We start from the raw sequence: 27449 nt of genomic DNA, 5'->3' as shown, positions 1-27449 counted from the left end.
CTAGTCCCAAACGCTGTACTCTTCTCACACTAAACCCACCTTGAGGCCACCTTAGTTGTGACCACAGCCCAATGCACTCACACTTTTTATCTTTAACTTTGATCACTTACTTGAGTTCCAGACACAAATATCCAGCTTGACATCTCCACTTGCTTGTCTCAAAGGCACATCTGGTCCTTCTTCAGATCTCCCTCCATCAGGAAGTGACCCTACCATGAAATAACAGCCAGTTGCATGGACCAGAAACCTTCTCCTACTCCTGACCATGTTCCCTCGTAAATACATGCCTGATCTGCCTGCTTCTCCCCACGTTCAGCAGCATCAGCCCCAGCCCCAGCCCTCTAGCTCACACTCCCGCAATCACTCTATTAGGCTGCAGCAGCCGCATCCAACCGGTCTTCCTGAATCCATTCAAGCCCTGTTCCACTATGCTCTTCTCACAGCAGTGAATATCTTTATAAAACCCAGATTACAGCACTGGCTATTTAAAGCTCTTTAACAGATTCCACTGCCCTTGGGACAAATACTCAAATCCTACACATGGTCTTCTAATCCCTGTCCAGCCTGACCCCTCTGTACTCTCCAGTCTCATTGACTATACTTCGTTGCTTTTGGCTGTAGCCATACTGAATGCCTTCGTTTCTTCAACATATTATGTTCTTTTCAGCCATAGGGCCTTTGCACATGGTATTCCCTCTCCCTAGAACCCTCTACTTTCACTAGTGAACGCTTATACTTTTTCTTCTCCTTTCAATCCACCTATCACTTGCCTAATACTCTAGGGCCTGGACTAGGTGGGGTTCCCCTGTTGTATTCTCTTGTAGAGCTGCGTATACCTTTCTTTCATAGCATTTATCCAATGTAATCCAGTTGAATCCAATTCCAATTATACATTTCTCCCTATAATTTATTTTACATTGTGATTTACTGGATTGCAAAATCCATGAAAACAGGAATAAGGGCTGGTTTTGTTCATCCTTGTATTCTAAGCACCTACCACACTACCTTACACTTTAGGCACTCGGTTGAATATTTGCCACAAAAGGACATGGTATATTAATTTAAATCACTGTAAGTTGTCCCATAGTAACTTGAAACTTTCTTTCAAGTTCTTTTTCAAATTTTCCTTAAATCCCTTTTGCATTTTCTTACTCCCTCAACCTCTTTTAAATCTTGCATTTGCCTCCTCTCCTCTGTTATCGGAGACCTTATTTGATTACATTTAAGGTAAATCTAATATCACCTTTAAACCATTCTCTGAGTATTCCTGAGTCTATGGAAAAATCCAAGTCATGACTTTCTCCTTTGTGTTTCTCATACCGAGTGAATTTTTCTCTTGCTCTCTCCTCTACCCACTCTCCCCACCCCCACTAGCAATTAGATCAACCATCAACCAGGGGTGACAATGAACCTATAGGACCCATCTTCACTATAGACTGTGTCCTCCTTCTTTAAGAAGGTGTTATACAACTTTAGGAGAAGTTGGATTTAGTAGACGATGAGTTCATGGTTATGACCTCATTTTTAAAATACCTGACCAACCAGCTTTCCGTCTGGGACATCTAACATGTACCTTCTTAGCCTACTGGTCTTCTTTAAAGAGCTCCCCACTATTTAAATGCTTACTTTGTAATTAGTTGCTTAATATCTGTCTGTTCCACAATTAAGCCCTACAACTGGCAGGCACAAAGTAGAGGCCCACGCAATATTTTGAGTGAATGAATATAATTAACTGAGGTGACAATTTGGCAGAGTTTCCCACTTGGTTATGCTTTTCTCTAGGCAGCTGGATAATCTCATTAAATTTGATCATTGCTATACATTAAATACTATCATTAAGTATTAGTTTACTCTGGCATCTAGGTGACTCAGGTCATGATCCCAGGGTTTGGGGATCGAGACTCACATTGGGCTCCCTGCTCAGTGGGAAATCTGCTTCTCCTTCTCCCTCCGCCCTTCCCCAACCCCGCTCATTCTTTCTCTCTCTCTCAAATAAACAAAATCTTTTAAAAAATACAGTAATGCTAACACTACATTTAAGTAATTAAGTTAAATAATTACACTTAAATAGAGACTGTAGTTTTTTAAAAACTTAATTTATTTTTTTAGTAATCTCTATACTCAGTGTGGGGCTCAAACTCACCACCCTGAGATCAAGAGTTGCACGCTCTTCTGATTGAGCCAGCAAGGTGACCTGAAACTAGAGAATTTAAAGCAACATTTCGAGAAATGCAAAAATGTAGGTATAAATACTTTTCACATCCATCCTTACTGATTTTGATGGCTAAGTATCTTTCCCCTTTAAAAAGCATTGTACTTCGGTTCTTCTTCATCTCCAGAATTTCAAGTGGTTTCAAGAATTACCATGGGCATCTTCCCAGATTCAAATGCAACAAGGATTAGAGTATTTTCTACATTACCAGGCATAATGCCAAATATATTTCCCTGTACTATTTTATTTACTCCCTATTAGACCTCTCCAGAGTGGAAGTTCTCTCTAAATCCAGTAAGGTTCTCCTTTGTCCTGATTTCTGTAGTGTGTTATTGCCTTTCAAAAATTTCTAAGTAGCTCTTTACACCTGCAAGTTCCTCTATTTTGTGTATATCCAGAAGAGTGAGTCTTAAAAGTATCTTTAAGGGGCGCCTGGGTGGCTCAGTCAGTTAAATGTCTGCCTTCTGTTCAGGTCATGATCTCAGAGTCCTGGGATAGAGTTGAGTTCCCTGCTCAGTGGGGGGCCTGCTTCTCCCTCTCCCTCTGCTTCTCCCCCCTGTTCATGTTCTCTTTCTCTGCCTCAAATGAATAAATATCTTTTTTTTAAATGTATCTTTAACAACACTAGATTTAAGAGTTAAATATGAATCATGAAAAGCCCATGTGTATTTATCACTTCTTTGGAAGAATGATAGTTTCCCAAGATTTGGAAGAAAATAGAAAAAAAAATTACAATACATGATAGATTCCAGTCAAAAAGAATAGACATCTAAAAACAAGTAAAAGGAAAGGTAATTGGGAAAATAAGTCTCAAATATTATATGAAAGATCCTACTTACTATTAATGAAATCCCTCATAGATGCTGTGCATGCTCCATCATCCATGCTAAGCCCTTTGACATTTAAGCAATCTGCATCCTCCAGAGCAGACCTCATGTCTTATTTCTCTTTCTCTTCACAACATCCTCCAGAACATAGGCACACGTACATGTGCACACACACACGCATACATACACACACCCCTAGCAAAGAACCTGGCACAGAGTAGACTTTCAAATATTTTACTAAGCCAAACTAAATGATCTTAGTCTGTAATTGTAAAAGGTACAATTAGACATTTCACATGAAATGAACTATCAAAAATTATTTTTTTATTTACATAGACATGAAACTACTCAGGTAGTTAAACCTGATGCAATATGCAGAACTTCCCAAACAATTGTTTTTTTTCCCCACTAAATCATAATTCTCTATTATCACTAACAAATATTTTAGTTTATTTCTTTACCTTATAGTGATAGAAAGATAAATTATTTAGAAGATTAAAAATTGCATTTTCCTGAGGTAACTGGGTGGCTCAGTAGGTTAAGTGGCCAATTCTTAATTTCGGCTCAGGTCATGATCTCAGGATTCTGGGATCGCACCCCATATCAGGCTCCATGCTCAGAGGTATGTCTGCTTCAGGATTCTCTCTCCCTCTGCCTGTCCTGAGGGCATGCACGCTCATGCTCGCACTCTCTCTCTCTCTCAAGTAAATAAATAAAACTTAAAAAAAATACCTCAAGGGATCCCTGGGTGGCGCAGCGGTTTGGCGCCTGTCTTTGGCCCAGGGCGCGATCCTGGAGACCCGGGATCGAATCCCACATCGGGCTCCCGGTGCATGGAGCCTGCTTCTCACTCTGCCTGTGTCTCTGCCTCTCTCTCTCTCTCTGTGTGACTATCATAAATTAAAAAAAAAAAAAAAAAAAACCTCAAATAAGAAGGCATTGGGAATATTTTATCAATCCTATTTTGCTATAATTTTCTATTATCTTGTCCCTGAGATAAAATGTTCAATATTCTAGAAGGGAGATAATGTGCCTCGAATACAGTGTGGCTGGAAAAGTGGGATATATAAATCCTCTCATCCGTTTTCCCTCTTTGATATTCCATCAATACCAAGTCATAGAGCACCTACCCCTTAGCAGGGATCCTCAAAATATTTTGGTTGAATAGAGAGCTGACCCGCCCCCCCCCCCCCCCCGATCTGTTATAATTCTAACAGCAAAGTCTCCTGGAAAGTATGTCATCTTCTTTCCTTGAGCCCCCTTTTGTACCCATGGCAGTGCTGCAAACACAGGAGGACCATTCTGGCCAGAACTGTGTGGCTTTGTTCTAAAGAGTATGTCATCAGATGTACAGAATTGAAAGAGTTAAAATCAACTACAAAGGAGAAAGAATACGGTTATGCTGCATGTAATATATAAACTTTGCTGATGTTTAAAACATAATTTTCATTTAACATTAATTTTAAAAATTAATCTCATAAAAGATAAAACCAATATATCACACTGTCTTATCATAAAAGAAAAAATAAAACCAACATATCACACTGTTATCATCTGTAACATAGCCTTAGCTCTTATTTTTGAAGCCACTAAGATTTTAAAATCCTAATGTTATATATGCACCTGTATCAATTTTTTTTAAATAGCAGTAACAAAATTCAACAACCATTTGATTAGCTTCTTGTACAAAGCCTGACACAAGAAGTCAAAAAGAGCTCCAAGATGAAGATGACTTGCCCTTGCTTTTAAAAATTGAGAGTATAGGGATCCCCGGGTGGCGCAGCGGTTTGGCGCCTGCCTTTGGCCCGGGGCGTGATCCTGGAGACCTTGGATCGACTCCCACGTCGGGCTCTCCGTGCATGGAGCCTGCTTCTCCCTCTGCCTGTGTCTCTGCCTCTCTCTCTCTCTCTCTCTGTGACTATCATAAATAAATAAAAATTTAAAAAAAAATAAAAAAAATAAAAATTGAGAGTATAATAAGTAATGACATGGAAATAACTGTAATAGAAGCAGAATTTTAGAACTATGAGAAATAGTATGGTGGAAATCAAGGTATAGGTGGGAAAATTTTACACAAGAGGTGATCTTTCAACTGGTCAGAGTTGAAGAATTAGTAAGACTTTGACAGACAAAGGAGAGGGTATTCCAGGCACCATGAGCTAAATAACATCATGAAAAAAATCAATAAAACCCATGCCTGTGTTGACGTTTCTGTTCTCAACTGAATGGTCACTTCAGTTACCTGAAAATTGTTTCTCTTTCTTTGAGTTGTTAATCTAAGACTGTGCTTTTGAGTGGGGCTATTTTTATTTCCAGAAGTATCACCTCCTAAGCTAGAGATCGGTCACTGCCACCAAATTGTAGCCTAACGACTTCACATGGGACTAGTCTCAAAGAGCTGGAGATCTACAGAGAATTGAAAAGTCTATACATTCCCAGAAATTAAAAAATTTACAAATCTAATCAATCACACTAAAAGGCAGGGTGGCATACAGTCTCAAGTGCAAAGGTTCGAGAAGAGATGATTGCAACCAGCTGTATACTAACCCGTAACCTAGTTCCAATTCACTATCCTTTTGGAAACTTTCATCAACTACTCTTGATGCAATAGGCTCTGGCAGCATGACACATAGTAGGTGCTCAAAAAATATTAGCTAGATGACAAGCCTTTTTTACATGACTTTTGTGCCCAGTTTGTAATAAAGGCTGTTGAAATATTACATAAAAAGAACCTGCTCTGAACACCGAATTCTGCATTTATTTATTGTCTTTTATGTCCAAAGCACTGATAGTTTGTGGGCCTGTTCAGTTTGCAGAGTGATTTATCATGCAATGTGTCTTATTTGATCCTTACAACAATCCAGAGGGATAAGTAGGGCAAATCCCACTACTTCTATTTTGCAGATGAGACGACAGAGATTCACCAGGGTCAGGAGACTCGTCCAAGGTAGGAGAATCAAGCCTTGGCTTAGACTTAGATTTGCAGTCAGTCTACTTTCCACAACGTCACACAGCTTCTATACGTTAGTGCCTTTCTTTGACTAGTCTTGATTAATACTCCTTATGTAACGAGACTTGATTTATGTAATGAATAATTATTTTCTTAAAGAGTATTTATTTATTCATTCATTCATTCATTCATTCATTCATGAGAGACACGGAGAGAGGCAGAGACACAGGCAAAGGGAGAAGCAGTCTCCCTACGTGGACCCCAATGTGGTACTCGATCCCAGGACCCCAAAATCACGACCTGAGCCAAAGGCAGATGCTCAACCACTGAGCCACCCAGGCGTCCATGTAATGAGTAATTATCACTATATATTTATAATTATTATAATATATAAAAATAATTATAAATTTTAATATTTAAAAATTATATATAATAATTATTAATATATAATTACTAACATATGTATTTAGTATCATCTCTCTAGCTACCTATACAAAGGGGGCTATATAAAACAAAGTATAGAAGCAATTGCATTTTATTTTCAAATGCAAAAACAAACTTTTCATTAAAAATTGTGATGAGAAAGCATCGGCTGAAGCTTAATTTTATGGTAATGCTCATGCACATATTACGAAACACGCAGGAAGACTCTCTAGCTAAACGCCCTAAGTTTCTTCAGAAATCACTTCCAGTCGTTGCTTGAATTGGGCCAGTGACTTATTTCTGCGCATAAACAACGTGCAGGGCTAATTGTTTGCGTAACATAAAATGTTCTCAAGTTGTCTTTGGCCAATGGACTGAGAACAAGGAGCCTGACTGACATTCCACAGATCTAAATAATAATTTGATGGTTAGCTCATTACAGGGAATGTGGTAGTGTAGAACAACTATAGTACATCTATTCTGGAATTTTAGGGTTTCTACAGAATCCATCCATGATTTGTTTATGATGTAGAGATGATTGACTCTGTCAGTTACTAATAAATGGTAAATAAAAAAGTAACCTGTGATATTAAAGTACTACATTAGCTACATTGTGATTAAATTACAGTAACACCACCAGCTATAAACCTTTATAGAATCTTCTCAACCATGCAGTAATTCTCCTAACTATACTATTATGTAGAGCACAAATATTTCTTTGTAAGTCCAAAGCAATACATCAGGGAAGCGTTTACTGCTGAAGCTAGATTGAGAGTAAATGCATCTTGGGTTGCTATGAATAAAAGCTCTAGCTTCTCATTACTTTATGACAAGACACAGAAATTCACTTTACTTTTCATTTAAGCTTTTCGGCTTCCGTTTATAGATGTATGCCTTCACGCTTTTATTCCCTTCTTGCTTCAGCCGTACGTAATAAATGATTATAAATTTTCACATTTGACCACCTCTCTGCTAGTCTCATGCTTAATGCACAAAGTTAGGAAGCCGCAGGTAAAATTTCACAAACACTTTTATTTATGATGTTGTCCTTGGTAACGGAAATTTCAATGTACTGAAATGAAAAGTATGATTAAAGGGATACGACATCCCGACAAGGATAGTAGAGGGCAGCCTTCTATTTCCTACTGAAAATATATAATACTTTTTTGACATCAATTTCATAGAGAATAGACATGGGTTCGTCGTGGAAAAAAAAGACACAAACATGTTTCTAACTTCAGTCTTCTTGAATTTTCACTTCTATAACTTACATTAGAAATATCTTACCTTGCACTGATGAGCTCTCGATGTGAAAAAATATCTTAGTATTAAATCACTATCATTGAAATTTAATATCAAGGACTGAACAGAAATTGAGGAAAAAATGAAATTTGGAATGAAAGAATTCTTTTTTCTGGAAGGTAAATATATGTAGAAAAGTTCTGATTTTTTTTTTTCTCCCATTTTACTTCAGTAACTGATTTTGTTATTTTAAATCTCTACGAGGCGGACAAATTGGAAAAGTTAGACACATTCGTAAAGAAACATAGCCTCTTGCGTAATTTCCCCAAAATTACCATCATGCAAACAAAGTGCAGGGCAAGTGTGTCTCCTTATTATAACAATAATATTTGAGTGCTTGAGGCTGTGCATTCGCCTTTTCCTATGACTTCAGGGAAGAAAGAAACTAAATGATTGGTAGAACTTCCTCGCTTCTCAAATTAAATTCTGCTCCTCAAAAGTGCAGTTTCTGTGCCTGGAAATTAGAATTGCTTCAGACCCGCTGGTTTCACCCACAGTCTTACTCTGGTCTCCAGCCAGTTAATAAAATGTGTTATCAGTAGATTTGAGTTCAAGGATCATTATAACTCCTTCAGCCTTGTGCTGCCACAGCAGGCGTGAGAGCTATTTCCTACTCAATGAAGGAAGATATAACATCTTGATTTCAGATCTCCGGAAATAAGATATTGTGGAGATCTTAAAATATATATCCTCTTGATTTCGTATCTATGGAAATAAGAAACTGGAAACTTACTTTGAATAGCTGCAGATTCAGCCAGAGAGGTGGGCAATCTCTGGGCCTTCCAAACTGGGTTATCTTTAGGATAGTCCATGTCTGTAGCTTAAGTGTCAACCATTCGCTCTGGACGTGTCTACTGAGTCTCCAGGTTGTGCGGGGCACCGTACTAAGCCCAGGAAACGGGGGAAGACCCACAGAAAGACATCAGGCATAGCTCTTGTCGTCCAGCAGCTTACAGTGTGGCAAGAAGATAAGACTTGCACGCAAATAACTAAAATTACAAGTCAGCAAATAATCAGAGCCATATGAGCAGCGAGGTAAATTCCATGAAATTACGTCGCGTTGGAAGGGCCTGAGCGTAAATGGCATCTGGTAGTTGCAGGGAGTTTGGGTGGTCTGCTCATCGGTCTTGGTTCATGGCTCGGGCAGAGGTCAGTTATTCAGTAGATTTGAGTGCTGCCAGTTAAGGACCAAGCGCTAAAGACCCTACGGAGTCCCTGATGCCACAGACAGATCCAAAGCACAGACAGCAGAGGAGAGGGTAAGACAGGGGAGAGGGATGATGGGTCCGGAGAATGGAAGGTGAGGCAAGACCCTGAGCACCCACAGCATCAAATGCTCAGTGCTCTTTACCTTAAGACACAGGACGTGTCGAAGAAATCCTTGAAAGGTACCTTTGGGTTTTGAGTTAAGAAAAAGTATTTTAGAAGCCAAGGCAGAGGGCTTGTGATACAACGCATGTCCACAGTCATTACATTTTTCAGAAAGTATTCTACTGCTCCTTGGACTAAAAACAAAACAAAACAAAAAATCGAGTCTGTGCAGCATTTCAACAACCTCACAGCTTTCTTCAATAACTGTTCCTACAAATACTTTCTGACAGCTTTCATTTGTTGCCCTGCTATTGCAGAACCCTGAAAAATATATTATGTCTCATGTCAGTTATAAAAATAACACCACAAATTATAACCAAAACAAAATTACCCGGTAATTATCATTTAGATGTCCATTTGAATCCTTTTCAGAGTTACTGTTACTTTAGTCTGCTATTATGAGCCAGACAATTTAATACAAGGCACACTAGAGGGGTTTATTTAAATCTTACTCCTTTACCATGTGCTACAATAATATCTGAAATCTACCTTTCTGAGCTACTCTGTGAGTGCCTTAATCTCAAGAGCACTTCTAAATACATTCAATACTTACAGCCTTACGTTTGACAAAAATAGGCATGGTAAACATGTGGTGTCAATTATGGGAAAAAACCGAACAAAGGTTAGAGGAATAAGAACAGAGCTCACACTTTCTTTTAACTTGTTAATGTCTCTGACCCTTTTGTACAAAAAAAAAAAAAAAAAAAAAATCACTTTAATCAACATTATATGCATTTCATTCTGGCCTTACCATTTAACAGCCTGTAAAAAATGTTTGGCTATCAATTATACACATCAAGTTGATATGCTGCAGGACTGGGGGTCATTTATGCTTGCAATTAAACCTGAGAGGGCTTGAGGAGACCCACATGGTTAGCAAGCCTTCTCTCTCTGCCCCACTCAGCCTCTTTGAAACTGCCAGTGATGAGGACGCTTCACTAAACTTACCCAAGACCTCTTTTCTCATCCTAGGAATTGAAAAGCCATGATCATAAGTATCGTGAGTTTCAAAGCTAGGGCCTTCTTTTCCAGTTTTGCACTATTCCCTCTCCCATTGTATTCACAAGCCATAGTTACACACACACACACACACACACACACACAGATGTTAGTCAAATAAATTTAAAAATTGATTCTTGACTTGCTTTGAGTTTCATCTGAAGCCAAAACAGTCATCCCAGTCTAACTATGGCCACGGATGTCTACAGGGCTGGAGTATGACATAGGGCAGCACACGTAAGTGCCCCATTTATAATCACGAGCCAGAGGAGGATGCACCAGAGGCCACATCACTGCTTACATCCTCTTCATCTTATAGGAAAGGTGATGGAATGTGCAATCTAAAATGACAAGAAGAGATTCTCAATTGAGTGGCCTTAAAATGGTGTGGCTTCAGACCCAACTCAACAGCTCAAAGTCTATGTTAAAAATGCACGAACGGAAGGAAAACTACCTTATATCCAGCAGTGTGCTAATTGATATTTTAAACAATGTTCATCCAAAGGCCAGGCTGGAGCTCCAAAGCAGATCAATATTTTACTTCTTTTATTGAACGTCATGAAGTCTTCCCTTCCCATCCTTCTCTCCAACCTCAGACTCAGATAAGAGGACCCATCCATCGGATTTCAAAGCAGATTTTAAAAGACACTCCTTCAACATTCCTTCATTCATTCAGCAAAGGTTTACTGAGTGTCTACCATGTATAAACACATGGTGGTTGGTGCTGGGGGATTTATTACTAATATATTTTGAATATATCCTGTATGTTGGAGTCAAATTCATCTTGATATGATACAGTACCTAATCCCAAAGGAACTCCCCCTTAGATTAGACAGTTCTAGAAATTAGGAAAAAATTACTCTGAATGCCAATTAGGAGCAGCCATCCAATCTCCAACTTACAGGAGGTGGGGGGGGGAGTGGTAAGAGAAGCTCTTGATGTTCTCAAGCATGTAAAGATCAAAATTACACTAAATTGACTAGTAAAGGACAATTTTCAAACGCCATGGCTTGGCTGATGCACAGAACATTAATGTCTGGAGACTGCTGGCTGTAAGGAGCATCTGTTTTAATTGCTGCATTTTTTACCATAACATTGACTCTGTGGTCTCTTCCTCTTTGTGTTAGCTTGTTATAATAAATAGTGGTGTGTATAGCAAGGGAAGGAGAGGAACATATAGAGATATCTTAGTGTTCTACTTTTTTATGATGTTAGCACCTTTGGCTTTGCTCCTAAAAGCATTTTTGTTCTCATGCTTGTTTTCAACATATTAATCTAATGAATAAACCATTTTTATTAGAGGGCTTTATATTGATGAATTGGAAATACTACTTCCCATCTGTAAGTCTAATTGTGTATACCCTATGAAGGTAAATGGCCGCATAGATCGATTTGCTATTAAAAATGGGTGTTTTGTTTATTTTAAGGGAGTTTTAAAGAATCATTTCTCTTATGGATTCAATTGTTTTTTTAAATATTTTTTTTAAATGCCAACAGAGAGGAATCTAATTGTCTCGTACAGTTATAATCTCCCAGTAATATCCTCATGGGCTTAAAATAGGTCTATATATCCCCCCAAAATGTTGAAGTAAATGAGAAAAACCAGCTCACAGATAAATTAGCATATCTATTCTCCAATTTAATACCATTTTTTTGATGTTCAAAATAGCTGAGATACCATAAAAGTTTAACCTCCAAACAAAATGTAGTCACAAATCCATTGATCAGATTTTATTACAAATAGTAATCCAAGGTTTCATGCAAAAAAAAAAAAAAAAAAAGATTGCAAATTGCCTACAAGTGAACTTGGAATATTTTATCTGTTTTTAAAAAGAGCTAAAAGGAATGAAGTCTAGGAGTCACTTTAAACACCTGAAAATATGTGGTCATTGAAACAAGGAAGTTTCTGGATTCTTCTTTCCACTCCAGGAGAGTTGGAGCATATGCCTGAGTTATTACAATGCATTGATCTGACTCCAACCTGAAGTTACTAAGGTTTTATAAGGCTGCAATAAAGCTTTCTTTGCATTAACCAGCCAAGCACATAAACATTTTAATGAACTGTTTTTACATGGTTCATTGGGCAGCTACCAGGCTACTATAATACAAATCACCTCTCCGCCACATCCAGCTTTCTCATGATGGTTGTACTTTTTCAGTTTACCAAATGCAAATTGAATATCATGGCTATGGAGCTTAATCAAATACTTGACTATTCGAGCATGAGAAATTCTCAGCCTGGAATTTGCTGTATTCGGAGACAGTCACTCAAAGGACTGAATCACAGAGAATTTCAACTCTTAAGCTTCCAGAACAAAAGTGAAATTTATCATGAAAGTCATGGAGGCCACTAAAAAATAAGCCCCTCAAAGTCACCACTCTGTTGAAATGGTTTAAGGCAATGAATGACAGTATTACCATGAGGAGCAAGTAGCTGAATCACCATTAATCATGAAGAGATGGGATCCCCAAACTGATATTTCTCTTAGTGACCCAAAGACTGGAATGAATTATTGAACTCAATACCGATGCAGATCAAATCTCCTCGGAATAATTAAGTATCATTACTGACAAACATTTGTGTGCATTCTAGTCAACACTTAAAGTAACACTAAATTATTAAATATTTATTATTTCTTCTGAGAGCTTTATGACACTGTATTTTTAAGATTAACCCAACACATAATTTAATAATGAATGCAAATTATAAATGAATATTTAACAAACCATACCACATTTTATGTCTTAACATTTCTTCTGCCACTGATATGACTGAATGAGAAATGGCCACATGATGAATTGTCCTGCTGCCTAATGCCCCAGTGAAAACAAGGTGTTTTCACCTTGATGTGGCCTTTAAAATAAATTAATTTGTTAACATTTAAAAATGCAGTATAACAGATGACATAAAACATTTATAAGACAGTTTATGAACCAACCAACCATGTTCTAATCCAATAATATTTATTAAAACATTTTATTTGGCTAATCATTTCATGGTCAAGATTTGGAAATGTTTGTTTTTCAAGTTGAGTCAAGGATTTAAACGCTACTAATGGTACCATAAAGATGTTATATGGTGTTAATATAACCCGAGTATTAAAAATATAATGAATTTGCTATTTATGAACCATAAAGTTTTACCTTACCCCCAGAATAAATTTTATATCATTACAGACCTATTAATACACCCTCTCTGTTTTTGCTCCTCCTAATTCCATCTACTACCTTCCCTAAGATATATTTGCAAGCCAAATTTATAAATATATGAAGATAAATCAGATTGATTTTTTTTTTTACTCTGGAAAATATGTTTGTATTGAGCACAGAGTAGGAAGTGGTTCTTTTTCACTTTAAATTTTATGGTTATCACCTTAGTGTTTCTGAATTAGCCAGGAACCGCTGCATATATTAAGAAGACATGGGTCAGATAAGCAAATTCCCTGTAGGAGAAGTTTCAGCTCCTCCGCTAAATTAAAACCTTGAAGGAGGGCTTTCTGTTATTGAAAAATTAAAGGATCTCAGACTTCAACTATGCATACCATTGGATGCTATGATTCAGGGACTATAACACAGAGGAAATCCTAGTTATTAAAATGTTTATGCATATAAACATATTTGCCAGTAAAACATTGGCAACAACCCCAAAATATGAGCTATGGGGTAACTCTGGGCCACCTCCTGGACAGAATATTATACATCCATTAAAAACCTTGTCTGTGGAGGTGCCTGGCTCCGTCGGTAGAGTGTAAGACTCCTGATCTCAGGGTCGTGAGTTCGAGCCCCATGTTGGGTATAGAGATTACTTAGAAATAAAATCTTTAAAACAAACAAGACCTTGTCTCTGTATCATATTTAAGACCGTTGCAAGTGCTATGCATAAAATAGAATGCTAAGTGGGGGAAAGGCAGGATGCAAAATTGAGTCTGGTGCCTGAGCAGAACTATATCAAAGTAAAACAAAATCCTAAAATAAGAAAATTACACTACAGGCAGAAAGTATGAGCAGTTACTTTTATTTATTTTTTCATCAAGAAATAATGTAAGTAGTATGTGAAGTCTTTAAAACAAAATATTTTCTTTAATGAAGTAAGGAGTTTGGGGCACATGGGTGGCTCGGTCAGTTAAGTGTTGGGACTCTTGATTTTGGCTCAGGTCATGATCTCAGGGTCATGAGATCAAGCCCTCGGCAGGCTCTGCTCTGGGCATGAGCCCGCTTGAAATTCTCTCCCCCGCCCCCGCTCATGAGCATGTGCTTGCTTTCTTTCTTAATGAAATAAAAGATGATAAAATAATAAAATTCAGTAAGGAGTTTGAATTAATACTGCTAGTTGATATGTATCTTCCTTCTCCTTCCCCAGTATTTGGAAATAATCTGGACTTAGTCATGGTGTTTATATGTTACTGCTCTGAGTTCTTTCATTATTATTACTATTTTTAAAGATTTTATTTATTTATTCATGAAAGACACACAGAGAGAGGCAGAGACAAGGGGCAGAGGGAGAAGCAGGCTCCCTGCGGGACTCGATTCCAGGACCCTGGGGTCACGCCCCAAGCTGAAGGCAGCCGCTCAACCCCTGAGCCTCCCACTGCCCCTTAGTTCATTATTATTATACATAATCATCATTTGTCCCAAAACAAGTCACTCTAATACAGAGGATGGTAGATTAGTTGGAAAGATGTCATAATAAGGATCTTAATTGCCTTGAAATTGTTTGTTTTAAAGATTTTATTTATTCATGAGAGACACAGAGAGAGAGGCAGAGACACAAGCAGAGGGAGAAGCAAGCTCCATGCAGGGAGCCCGACGTGGAACTCGATCCCGGGTCTCCAGGATCAGGCCCTAGGCTGAAGGCAGATGCTCAACCGCTGAGCCACCAGGCGTCCCCAACCCTGAAACTGTTAATATCAAGACCACATTCACTGACCATTTGGTTCTTCCTTTTCTGTAGCCGCTCTTTACTGCCTTTCCGCCCTCACTCCAGATCTTTTTCATTTTTTTCTGCAAAGCTCAGGGCTGGAACTGCGGTTCCAAGTGATTTTTCAACTTACGTCATCTTTCTTCAAGGCTTTTCTCAGGTTCACCCCATCCGTATGTACGATAAAGGTTTCCCTCAGCTTAAACAGGAACGGACAGAGTGGGGGCTGAAGGGAAGGAAGGATCCAGGTATTTCTCAGAGTTGTCTTCCTTTTTTTTTTGTAGGTGGCTGTTTTATTTAAGTCCAGGATAGTTAACACAGTGTCCTATCAGTTTCGGGTGTACAATACAGTGACGCAGCACTTCCGGACATCACCCACTGCTCATCACAAGTGCACCCCTTAATCTCCATCCTCTATTTATCCATTCCCCCTGACTCTGCCCGCCTCTCAGAGTTTCCTTACACAGGAGACAGGAGACGCAGATGCTTGCTGTGCTGGTGAACTTTTAGAACCACCGCACTGTTCGGGCTCTGAGTAAATATAAAGGCAACAGAGACTTTGGGGGATTCTTGTGAAGATTCAGGGAGGCGAGACAGGCAAAGCACTCAGTGCAAGGCTGGCTGCCTAGTACGTGCTCAGTACGTTTCAGCCAGCACCTTCTGCGCAACCACTACCCGGCTGCAGCAGCTGCAGTTTTCTTCTTGCCAGCAGGATCAAAAAGGCAATCCCAGGCTCATCCCCAAGTGCTCGAGTTTTTGCTGATTCTTTATACCGTCAATTTATTTTCTCTTTAAAGTTCAAACCACTTTAACAATGGAATTCCGCACCTTAAAAAGCAGGCTAACGAGCAGATTTTAACAAGTACAATTCCCAAAGGTTGGGTCCTTTTTCCAGAAGTGTTTATAAAGTGGGTAAGCAAAGGCAATAGATAAAAATCAGAACAAAATATCTGTTCTCATTATATTTAGGAAGACCCAGGGCTAGGTCTACTCATGACTTGGGTAGTCAGAGGTCTGGATGACATCCAGCTCCCTCCCTCTCTCCCTCAAGAGAAGGAGCACCACGTGTGTATCAGAAGTGCTGCATCTTGGTCTTACTTGCTGCGCTTCGGTAACCGCACCTGATCTCCTGGTGTTACGACCTCCTGAGGTTTCTCATCCAGGATTTGTGTCTCACCTCGCTGTAGAGCCACACGGGAACCAGGGCAAGGTTTGGCAAAAGAGATTTCCCTGTGAATGCCTGCCCTAGGGAACTCATCAAGTTCAAAGTGGGCACAGGGCCCAGCAGAGGGGGGCCTAGGTCTGTCCGCCCTCAGTTGTGGAAGTCACCCCAGGACGGTGTCGATCCCCGATGTGAGGGCCGGATTGAACACACGTTTCTTGGCTGTCTCAGAAGCCACCTAGGGAGTGGAAATGGGAAGCAAACTCAGCACCCCCGCCCCTGCCACCCCACCCTCCAGCCCATCAGCAAACTTTCTGAGCGTTTTTCACCTATCCTTGAATGTGGCCATCCCCTCTTATAGTCAGCCTGGAGCACGTATAAAGAGGAAGCCACCAACTCGTATAAAAAGCCTTTATAAGCATCTTTACAGTTGCCTCTCTCCTTCCAAGCCCACTCCCAGCTCACCCCCTGGGGTGGTGGCCACACGCTTGCTGCCCTATAAACATCAAACATCTTCCACTTGTGATTTTTATGCCAAATCATAACGGCGATCGGAACGCTCGAGTACTCTGTTTCGTTCTAGATGTTGCCTCGCCTCCTCTAACCTGTATTCAGTGATGGTTTTTCTGTTTTTCCGAGTAAGAGGAAGAAGAGAGGAGGACCGTCACATGCATACCGCAGGGCCCTGGGCAAGGGCACAGTGAGTGTCACCTGGAGACTCGGTTCCTTTGGCTCTTGGACAGCGGGTCCACAGGCAAAGCACCGCACGGCCGCTCCGAAGCAGCAGCAGTGCACGAGCTCTGCCTTTCTACGTGTAACTCCAGGAGCAGGGAGACACAAAACCAATTCCCCCCAGAGGTACAGACAAAGAAGAGCACCCTCCCAGAGGAGCCTGATGATAAGTGGCCGCGGAGAGCATCACTGTGATCAGTCAGAGAGGCAGGCGAGTTATTAGCTTAGCCCTGAACCTCCTACTTAATGTAGGACCAGTGGTGATGGTTAACAGACCCTAGCTGCGGTGACAAGCCTGGGACCTGCTCGAGGAAATCCAATTGAAAAGCAGCCAAGAGGAACAACAAGCTAGAAACAGATGTTCCAGCTACCAGGATGTGCGCGCATTTAACCTGAATATGGGGTTGGGGTGGATAGGAGGATTCGTGTCTAAATATAGTGATTTCACCTCTTCCCCCACATAGATATTGTCAAGTTCAATTTTAGCCATCCACATTAGTTTTGCCAAAATTTTCAGCAATTTCTTTAAAATAAGAAGATGTCAAAATCATAACAGCTATTAAGGGAATTCAGGGTATGTGATTTATCTGCCAAGTTTTACTAAAACATTTCAGCTAAATCACACATCCTTAAATTCCAGTCTCCTAGTAATTGGAAATTATCTTTAAACAAGAAAAAAAAAAAGCTGCCCCAATGAAATTCAAACAGTTCATGTAATTATTGGATGTCATGTTACCACTTGGGTAAACTCACATTAAGAGAGTTCTATTTTCAGCAGTCCTCTTTAGCCACTTCTGGTTACTAAATAGGGGAGTTTATGTTGATAGAGGTGTGATCACCGTGCAGAAAGTAGAGCCCAAGCTTGACAAAATCGGTTAATTAGATTTGAACGAGAGTTGAGTCCTCTGAACCATGGCAATATGTCATGTACATTAGGAAGCATTCTCCTTCATGTCAACGCAGTTCTGGTTTTCTCTAATGGGCTTTATAAGAGGAGAGAGACCATCTCTCTGTTGATTTTTCTGAAGAAAAAAAATCAATACTCGCAGTAGATTTTAAGCAGATCTAATGTAGCACAGCAATATGGTCATATGAAGATAAACATACGTAAAGGATTCTAAAATGTGAATTAATGCATGCCACACTAAGGCCAGATCTTACCCCAAATTCACGTTGTCATGTGTATCTAAGGCCAAGAGTAGCTACGGACTGTGTTCTCCAGCAGCACTTCATTTTTTATTGGTCGGTTTTAATCTGGTACATTTTTGGGGTCACCGAATTCTTATTTGCTTTAGAATGCCCGATTATATCATCCTGTAAAGGAGAAAAGAACGTGAGCCGTCGTTCTGTGTGGAAATTTATTGAAGGTATTTATGAAGAGGGTGATCCTGAGGAATGCAAGCTTTTAAAATCCAAGAACAGCAGCAAAAATAAATTAATCAGGAATTCATCACTAATTTATACATGAATCACTTACAAGGAAGGTAAAATGGTTCAGTAAATTATGGATTTACAAATAAACTTGATTCTAGGGCCTTGAAAAAAAAAAACTTTGATTGGAATATAGATCCATTTTTCCTGAAATACAATTTTTACTCAACTTCAGAGAAAAGGGACATTAAAAACCAAACCCCCTCTATGAAAATTCAAGGGGAACTGTTTTCTGATAACAGAAGAAATCGATGGCAATGGTTCACGGGACCCATCTGCTCTCCACAAACTCAGGGGTGGGACCCGTCTATCGTGTTTCCAACTCATTCTCATGAATTCTAAATTGTCAACACCTAAGGTTAATGATACCTGTCTTTTTGCTGTCATAAACAGTTAGGGCGGTTTAGCAAGAGATAAATCATCCTCAACAGAGGGTTGTGCTATTGTTCTCTTCAAACAAAGGAAAAAGCTTATTTCTATATAAATCTTAGACACTGTTGTAAGAGAATAGACTTATTTTCTTTCTTTTATACTCCAATGAAATTCTTAGTCTACAACACATTTCTTTCTTGATCTGGAACATCATTTAAAAAAAAAAAAGTTTGGAGAGTAATAATGAAGAGTTTCTATGCATGATGGATCACTCTAATCTCCAAATACGCACTGATTTTTTTTGCACAGTAGGAAAGCCAACCATCCTTTCGATCATGAGATAACCAGTGCCGTGATCTGAAACATCCTCCATTCAATCGCGGACCATACTTTTAGCTATTAAATAAATACACAGTGATGAAGAGGGGTTGGGGGGGATAAGAACGTTACCAAGAACAGCCAACAAGTTCATCTGGCAATAACTGCATATGAACAAAAATTTCTTTTAGTGAAAAATATCAAAGAAAATACACACTACTTTTTTCACCCTTCCAAATCTTAAATAATTTGGAAAATTATTGGAAATATAATTGGAACTATATTGGAAATATTGGAAATATAAAAAAATAATTTGGAAAATATGCCGCATATAATTCAGCAAGCACACTACTAATTTGAGAATGCAGTCATTAACACTATCCTGTAAGGTCGGACGTATTTTGTGTTGTATGTTTTTCATATGCACGAAGTATACATATAATATTAGGGTAATAAACATATCAGGTACTCCCTTATTATTTCATTTAAATGAAATAAGGCCAAGAGCTTAGCAACCAAATAACACAACGTGCTTAGAGAGGACTTTACAATTTTAATAGAGAATGTCCTCGAGTGAGGCACAGTGGTGACACAGCCAGAGATGGTGGCAGTGGTCATGCTACGAATATGTTGTAATGAAAAATATATCACACCCTAAGAAGTTTGCCAAAAATAGCAAATGAAAACGTACCTATGATAAGATGAATGGCTTTTCCCCTACGAGCCCTCCACTCAGCTCTCCCTGCCACACACACCCACCCCCCTACCCCTCTGGGGCGCTCTATTATCAGTATGGCACAGATGCTTAACCAGCTCCGTGAACTAGTAGCCTGCCTCTTCTCCTTGGCCCAGCCCTCCGCACACCAACACGCGGACTTAGCCACACGCACATCACAAGTTCTTCCAATCCACGTCTTTGCCTTACATGTTTCCATCCTTGCCAGACATGGGGACAAAAAGTTTATTTGCTGCCTAATCTTAGCCAGCAAACAAAACCCAGCTCTTTGGGTGGCTGCCTAAGCCTGTATTGCTGGGTTCACACGTTTTTGTTTTTCAGGATGACGTAAATCAAAGAGTGTTACCAACTCATTTTGCAAACAGGTAAGCCAAGTTCCAGAGCAGTGACCCATGCCCAGCGCCACAAAGCTGGCCAGTGACAAGGCTGGATCAGAATCCAGGGCTCTGTGTGTCTCCTGCTTCACTCAGTCTTCTTTTTGTCACCTCTGGCCTCAAGGAGTTGGTTGGCCTGGGTGGAAGTGGCAGTTATGAGGTTTTAACAGATTTCCTTTCTGCGGCCCAAAGTCCCCACCCCGTGAATACCTCATGTGGCAGCTTTACGGTGGGAGTTAGCAAGTCCAGGGTGCAGTCGTGTCTCAAGCAGCTGGAGTCTCCATTTCTGGGTGTGTTCTACAAAAGGCAAACCAGTAACTATTGCATTATATTCCACAATGACTCAATGGCAACTCATTCAGCCCACGAAGATTTATGGAGCCCCCAGCAGTGCTAGGCGCTGGGGTAAGGACACAGGGCCAACCAGCTAGCCTTGGTCACTGGCTGAGGCAGAGAAGTGAACTGACCACCATTCAATCTGCCAGAGATCAGCTGCTATGGAAGTAGGGGCACCTGACCCGGGCTAGGGGTCCAGCGAGGCCTCCTGGAGGGAGCTGAGCTAACGGCTTGGAAGGGTGCATGGGAATCAGCCACAGGGTATTACTATGCATAGTAGGAATATTCTTTCATTCTTTTCACCTCATTTTATTCTCATCATGATACTCCTGAAGGGTAGGCAGGACAGGCATTGATTTCACTTAAAAAAACAAATCCAGGCTAAACAGAATAATGGGCTTAAGGGTGGCCAGTAGTACAGCTGGGCGGGGAGCCGGGTGCATGATGAGCTCCCAGGAGCATGTTCTTTCTACGAGTCTACATTCTCCTAAAGCATCTTGAGAGCTGGAGCCACTTCTCACCGAAAACAACAGGGATGGGGGCACTTGGGTGGCTTAGTCGGTTGAGCATCCGACTTCTGGTTTCAGCTCAGGTCGTGACCTCAGGGTCATGGGACGGAGCCCCATGTCGGCCTCTGTGCTCAGGATGGAGTCTGCTTGAGGTTCTCTCTCTCCTTCTCCCTCTGTCCATCCCTCCTCTCACGAGGCATGTACTCTCTCTCTCTCAATACATACATACATGAATAAATGCAATCTTTAAAAAAACAAATCTGGGATGAGGGTCCACCTCCACACTCCAGAGCCCACTTTCCTGTGTTCTTGGTCTACTTGGAGAGATGGCATCCTAGTTGGTACAAAGGAGCCGACTTACAGCCAAATCGTGTCCCGCCAGGCCTCAGAGAAGGTGACCCTGCCCAAGAAGGACCCCAGGCCAGATCTAGGATCTCAGTGCCTGCAAAGCTGCCCACCCTGCCCCCCGCCCCCACCAGAGGGCAACCTGCAAACCAGAGCTGCCCAACAGCTCAGGGCCCTGTACTGAGCCACTTCTGGAGGCTCTATCTGCTGGTTCGCTCCCTTTTCTTTTTCCCCTTGGCCTTCCCCACCCTAAATGCATAGCCTAAAAACCCCCTTTGCTTCCCCATTCCCTCCACAAACACACACACACACACACACACACACACATTTCTAGCCTTCACCCCACTTCCCATCTCTTGTGGTGATTCTAAGCCACTCCACGGTCATCCTTTAGGTCAGGAGTTACCACGGCATTTCCAGAAACTAGAAGGCACTGCCGATGCCGAGACGCTACATGTGCTGTTCATTTCAGCCCTAGGGGAATACTTTTGCATTTTTTCTCTTATTTGGAGCTTTTCAACCAGTAAGCCTAATACTTTTGATTTCTATGTGTATCATCATAAAATACCCACTGTCCAAAAGTCTTTCTATGTTATGGGCTGTTTATCCCTCTCCTTTTACAGTTTTCTGCATTTTCCAAAAGTTCTATGATGATATGTTGTTTTTAAAAACATGGGGGGGGGGGAGCTTAAAATATTCAAGTATTCCCACATAGGAATATATTATTATTATTAAGAATTTTCTGTAAGTGGTAGCTATGCATGTCTGGTTTTTCTTTATTTCACTAGAATTCACATGTATTGCTTTTGGACGTGTACACTGAGGCCAATCCTAGACAATTTTTGAGTGATGAGGAGCAGCTCCAAAATAGTAAACATAATGAGTGCCTATAGGGTGAAAGCATTTTTAGAAAACCCATTAAGAAGCAAAGATAGAAAAAACAGATAGAAACGGTGCCTACCTTTCCCACCAGTCTCCACCTTCATTGGATGTTGGCAACCCGTGGACTCCAGCCCTCACGGACCATGTCTTTAAAGTCCACACTATTGTCTGCATTACCTATACAGATACAACACCTACTATTCCTGAAATGGTCTAAGAAATATGGGAAACAAAGACTTTTTTTTTTCCCCCCAAAGACTGTTATGTCAAAATGTATTTGTCTATTCTCCCACTGGTTTATTTCATGCTGTGTAGACTACTACATTTTTCATAGTTGAGAGAGCCAGAAACAAAGAAAGAGAAATTATGGTCAAATTATGGCATCATACCATTAACGTGCAGCGATAGTTGCTGCTAGTGTACGATTACTACTTTTCATATGATTTTCACTTTTCATCCTCTTGTAAAATGCTGTGAATTTACTGCTGAGCCTGTGTACTGCTACTCTCCTAAAGAGAAAATTACTTCTTTTAGAGGATCTGCTTGCACAAGCGTAAAATCTTTGCAGCTCTCGGGAGCTGCAAGAGAACCACATCGGACTTTAATATGCTGAGCTGGCTCTTTTGAGTTACCTGTTCAGAGAACTTTGGGCAGGGGTTTTTGCAGCATGTCGCTTTCTTTACGTTTTTGTCCACTCACATCCTCGAGTGTCTTACCGAGTACCTCCTAAATGCAGTTGACCTTCCCAGATGCCGTGAGGGACACCCAGATGACTCACATAGGGTCCTTGCAATAGAGAAGCTTGTCAGCTCACTGGGGACGGGGCAGAGAAAAGCCACAACTAATGAGCGGGCAGGAAGGACATTCCAAGCAGAGGAATGGACAAGCGCAAAGACCCCGAGGAAGACATGAGCATGAAGGTCAAACGTGCTAGAAAGGAGGAGAGAGGAGAATGGAGAAGTGGGAGCAGGTGAGATCTTGTAAGAGAGGGGCACTTGAATTTTATCCTGAGTATGATGAGAAGCCATTTGAAAGCTTTGAGCAAGGGAATGAGGATATCTGACCTTGTTTTTTGTTTTAACGATCCCTCCAGCTCTGAGAAGGATAGGTCATAGGCGGCTAAGAGAGAAGCAAGGTCTGCAGAGGTGGAGGCTAGAGAAGATGGTGGCCCGGACTAGGGTGGGTGGCCATGCGAAGGGCACTGAGACTCCCAGAGACAGAAGTCAGAGCAGAGAGAACCAGGCTGTTCACCCACCAACAGCGCCCTGGATTATTCGGAGGCATTCTGGAAGGGCCCCGTATATACACAATGAATGAGCGCATGGCTGGCTGAGGAGAATCGCTCCCTGGAATAACTCCCACATTGGAGATGAGGAAACCCATTCTAGGCTCAAGGGTCTCTGAGAGGCCACATTGATTTTAGACTTACCTAGATCAGCTCCACCTGACAATCTTTTCTTCCACCTCGAGATTTTCACGTGTCCCAACAGATGTGCTCCGTGGCTCCAAAAGAGAATGACTTCTGGCCGAGGGAGATCAAGGAAGCCAATTAATATCAGAGCCAAAATCCCCCATTCACTAGCATCCTCTAAAAGTAGCAATAATTGGGGCTTTTGTGTGCTTCCGAGAAAGTTCTACGATGCATTTAAAGATCGTTGTGGTAGTTGTCTGTTCTTAAAATGTTTGTTGAAATACAAAAACTGTCAGCATCGGTGCTTCTCAACCCTGGCTGCATATAGCAGGTGCTTGAGGAGCTTTTAAAATATACTCTCGCCCAGGCCCCACCCCAGGCAGATGCCATCAGAATCTCCGGCATGAGGCCCAGGCAGCCATCGGTTTTTAAAAGCTCCCAGGTGATTGTCATGTGCGTCAGAAGCACTGCCCTAGGTGAAGTGAGTCACTTTCCTATCTGCCCTTCACCACAGGACATGAGCAATCCTGTGGACAGGCTACCGATGACACAACGTTCAGCCTCCTTCATGAGGTTGACACGCACCCTCCCCTCCTGAGCACTTGCAAAAACTGCTCGCAAAGCTTAGGATACAAATACATTAATCAACTTTAGGCCTAGGAGTGGGCAGACAGCCCAAACCTCTGGGAATCCTGCCTCCCCTGTGCCTTCCCTCCTTCCTTCCTTTTCCTCCTGCTCCTTCTCTTCTTCTCATCCTGGTTGTCTTTCCACTCTCTCCCAGCAGGCCTCCGGGACACCTGCTGTGACATCGCAGACAAGGCCAGCTACCCTGGAGGCTTGCGGCTGCAGACCTCTGACCTGAAGAGGAGGTCTGGATAGAAAGTAAAGCTTCTCAAGAGGCCAGAGCATATATAAAAGTCTTGCTTTGCTGAATATGTGCTTTGCTGCTTTGAAAGCAAGTCTGGCAGTTCTTTAGAAGGTTAAACATGGGAGTTATCATATGGCCCAGCAATTCCACTCATAGATAGATTGATGATAGATAGATGATAGATTTAGATTGATAGATTGATAGATCTTTGTATCTATACAAACACACACACATATATGAGAAATAAAAGTGTACCTGCACAGAAACATGTATACCAATATACATAGCAGCAATATTCATAAGAGCCAAAAAAGTGGAAACAATTCAATGTCCCTCAGCAGGTGAATGGATAAATAAAATGTGGTCTAAGCATTCCGTGGGATGCCGTTCTTCCCTGAAAGGAAGGGGGTACCGACACATGCACAATTTGGGTGAATAGACAACACTAAGTGAGAGAAGCCAGGAACAAGATGCCACGTATTGTCTGATTCTACTCACGTGAAATATGCAGAAGACGTGCATCCACAGAGGCGGAGAGAAGCTGGTGATGGCCAGGCCGGGGGGCGGGCGCTCCCCGGTCGGCCCTTTTGGGGCGATGAAAACATTCTGGTTCCGTGGTGACGGCTGCACAGCTCTGCGGATCCGCTGTAGGAACAGGGACGTGTGTCTAAGTGGGCCGACTCTATGCCGTGTGCATCATCTCAATAAAACGGTTAGAAATAAAAATAGTGTACTTCGACAGGGGCAAGCTGTGAGTGCTAAGACGACCATGCTTTTATTTTGTATTTAAGGATTTTATTTATTCCTTTTTTTTTAAGATTTATTCATTCATGAGAGACACAGAGGCAGAGACATAGGCAGAGGGAGAAGCAGGCTCCATGCTGGGAGCCCGACGTGGGACTCATCCCAGGTCTCCAGGGTCACGCCCTGGGCCAAAGGCAGGCGCTAAACCTCTGAGCCACCCATAAATAGGGATCCCTATTTATTTATTCTGAGACACAGAGAGAGAGGCCGAGCCCCAGGCCGAGGGAGGCGCAGGCCCCACGCAGGAGCCCGATGGGGGCTCGATCCGGGACCCGGGTCACAGCCTGGGCCGCAGAGAGACGCTCCACGCAGCCCCCCGCGCTCACGACCATGTGTCTAAACTGCCATGTAGACCCCCAGGGAGTGTCCCTATTCTCCGTAGAATATTCTAGCCCGAGAGGCCGTCTGCTGCACCGGGGGCCGGGGGAGGGGGGGGTACCCACTGCGCCCGCCCTGCGCTCCCGGCCCAGGCGCCCTCCATCCCCGCCACCACCGTCCGCTCCCAGTCCCGCCACTGTCCTGTCCGCCGCCTCGCCTCGCGCCCAAGTACACGAGGGCGAGGGCGCCGGCTTTTCCACGAGAGCTGGGAGGCCGACCCCGCAGGCCCCCCAGCCCACCGCCCCCCCCCAGCTCCCCTGCATCCCAGCCCACTCCCACCCGAGCCCCCAGGCATCCCAGCACCTCCCCCAGCATCACCCCCAGCCCCCCGGCATCCCAGCACCCCCCCCAAACCCCCCGGCATCCCAGGCCATGCCCCCCAGCATCCCAGCCCACCCCCCCCAGCCCCAGGCATCCCAGCCCCCATCCCCAGAGCCCCTGGCATTCCAGCCCACCCCTGCCCCCAGAGCCCCCAGCATCCCAGCATGCCCCCCCAGAGCCCCAAGCATCCCAGCCCCCCCTCCCCAGAGCCCCCCCGGCATCCCAGCACACACCCCCCGGAGCCCCCAGGCATCCCAGCCAACCCCCCCAGCCCCCAGGCATCCCAGCCCACACCCCCAGAGCCCCCAGGCATCCCAGCGCCCCCCCAACCCCCAGGCATCCCAGCCCCACAGGGACCAAGCCCACCCCTTCTGCTCCCTCTCCATCCGCCAACACCCCCGGCTGGAGGGAAGGGGCTGCTCACAGAGCACAGCTGCTGGGGCCACCGGGACCCCAGGCGGCAGGTGCCCGGCGCCCCTCCCTCCCTCAGGGCATCTTACCCTTCAGTCCTTTACGGTGCTGTTCCCATCCCGGGGTTTCCAGAAACGTGGGCCGCTGGGAGGGCGGCTGGGGTCACAGAGCAGAGAGTGACAGGCGGTGAAGGCCAGTGAGCAGCGCTCCAGAGCAGCCCTTTACAGCCCAGGATCCCCTTGTGGAACCTTCTGTGCTTCCGCAGATTTCTGACCCAGGTGAGTCTGATCAAATCAGGAGCGCCGTGACCCCCAGGTCCACGTACACCTGGGGGAGCAACAGAGCAAATGCGTTTTCAGATTTGCGTCCCTAGGGAGCCGCCTCGTTCAAATTAAGGGGAACGCGCAGGCTTCTTGCAGAAACTCAGGGAGGAATGATCCTTATTTAAAAGCTATCTGTTAAAAAATAAATAAGTAAATAAAATAAAAGCTATCTGTTCACACGAGTCTTGAGTTAGCCATCTAGTAAACTTTGTCAACAATTCTCTGGAGGTGTGGTACGCTTTGTTTATATTTAGAGTGAGCCGGTGCCAACCAGGGGGTAATTAGGCATCCAGAAAATTACAGGACTACGTGTGGCATGCGGCGTATATCCCTACCTACCTACGTACTCATCTTCGAGCACACATGTGCCTATAGGAAATAGAAATGCATTTTTTTTTCTTGCAAGTTACTGGTATGTTTAAAGTTCAAAGTTGATTGACACATGCTTTCACTTAATGAAGGTAATTACAAAGAATAACAACTCCGAACAGATCTGCTCAGTGTAACAATCCCGTCCTGCGTGTAGACTACGTGGAGAGCTGTCAGATGGGTAGTTTTGCCACCAATCACGCATCCACACGTTTGTAAGACAAGAAACAGATTAATAAGCACCAACACTTTCCTCTAAACACTTGTTAAGAATCAAAGCTGCTGGCACTGAAGGAAATGACACAACGGTGGGAGCTTTCTCTGCCCAGCCTCCAAAAAATAACCCTGCGGGACTCACAGGAAGG

At 42.5% G+C, this 27449-nt stretch overlaps 2 long non-coding RNA genes across 4 annotated transcripts in view; one reads left to right on the top strand and one right to left on the bottom strand.

The window, feature by feature from the left end:
* Nucleotides 1-25147, top strand: part of LOC112667123 (uncharacterized) — a 63204-nt gene extending 38057 nt beyond the window's left edge. The window contains exons 3-5 of the long non-coding RNA XR_003141055.2: nucleotides 5944-5986; nucleotides 20075-20118; nucleotides 24392-25147. This is a non-coding gene — a long non-coding RNA (uncharacterized LOC112667123). The remainder of the gene's footprint in view (nucleotides 1-5943; nucleotides 5987-20074; nucleotides 20119-24391) is intronic.
* LOC125755388 (uncharacterized) lies at nucleotides 11885-24072 on the bottom strand. 3 transcript variants are annotated; one of them, XR_007411748.1, is made up of 6 exons: nucleotides 23629-24072; nucleotides 22279-22376; nucleotides 20338-20424; nucleotides 18058-18210; nucleotides 17650-17918; nucleotides 11885-16402 (listed from the first exon to the last, which is right to left on the bottom strand). It is a non-coding gene; the product is annotated as an uncharacterized LOC125755388 (long non-coding RNA). The 3 variants fall into 3 exon arrangements; XR_007411746.1 differs by lacking the exon at nucleotides 17650-17918 and having other exon boundaries at nucleotides 23629-24070; XR_007411747.1 differs by lacking the exons at nucleotides 17650-17918; nucleotides 22279-22376 and having other exon boundaries at nucleotides 23629-24066.
* Nucleotides 25148-27449: the final 2302 nt, after the last annotated feature.

The sequence above is a fragment of the Canis lupus genome, chromosome 7 (genome assembly GCF_003254725.2).
Source record: "Canis lupus dingo isolate Sandy chromosome 7, ASM325472v2, whole genome shotgun sequence".
NCBI lineage: Eukaryota > Metazoa > Chordata > Mammalia > Carnivora > Canidae > Canis > Canis lupus.
This window is presented reverse-complemented; position numbering and strand designations above follow the sequence as displayed.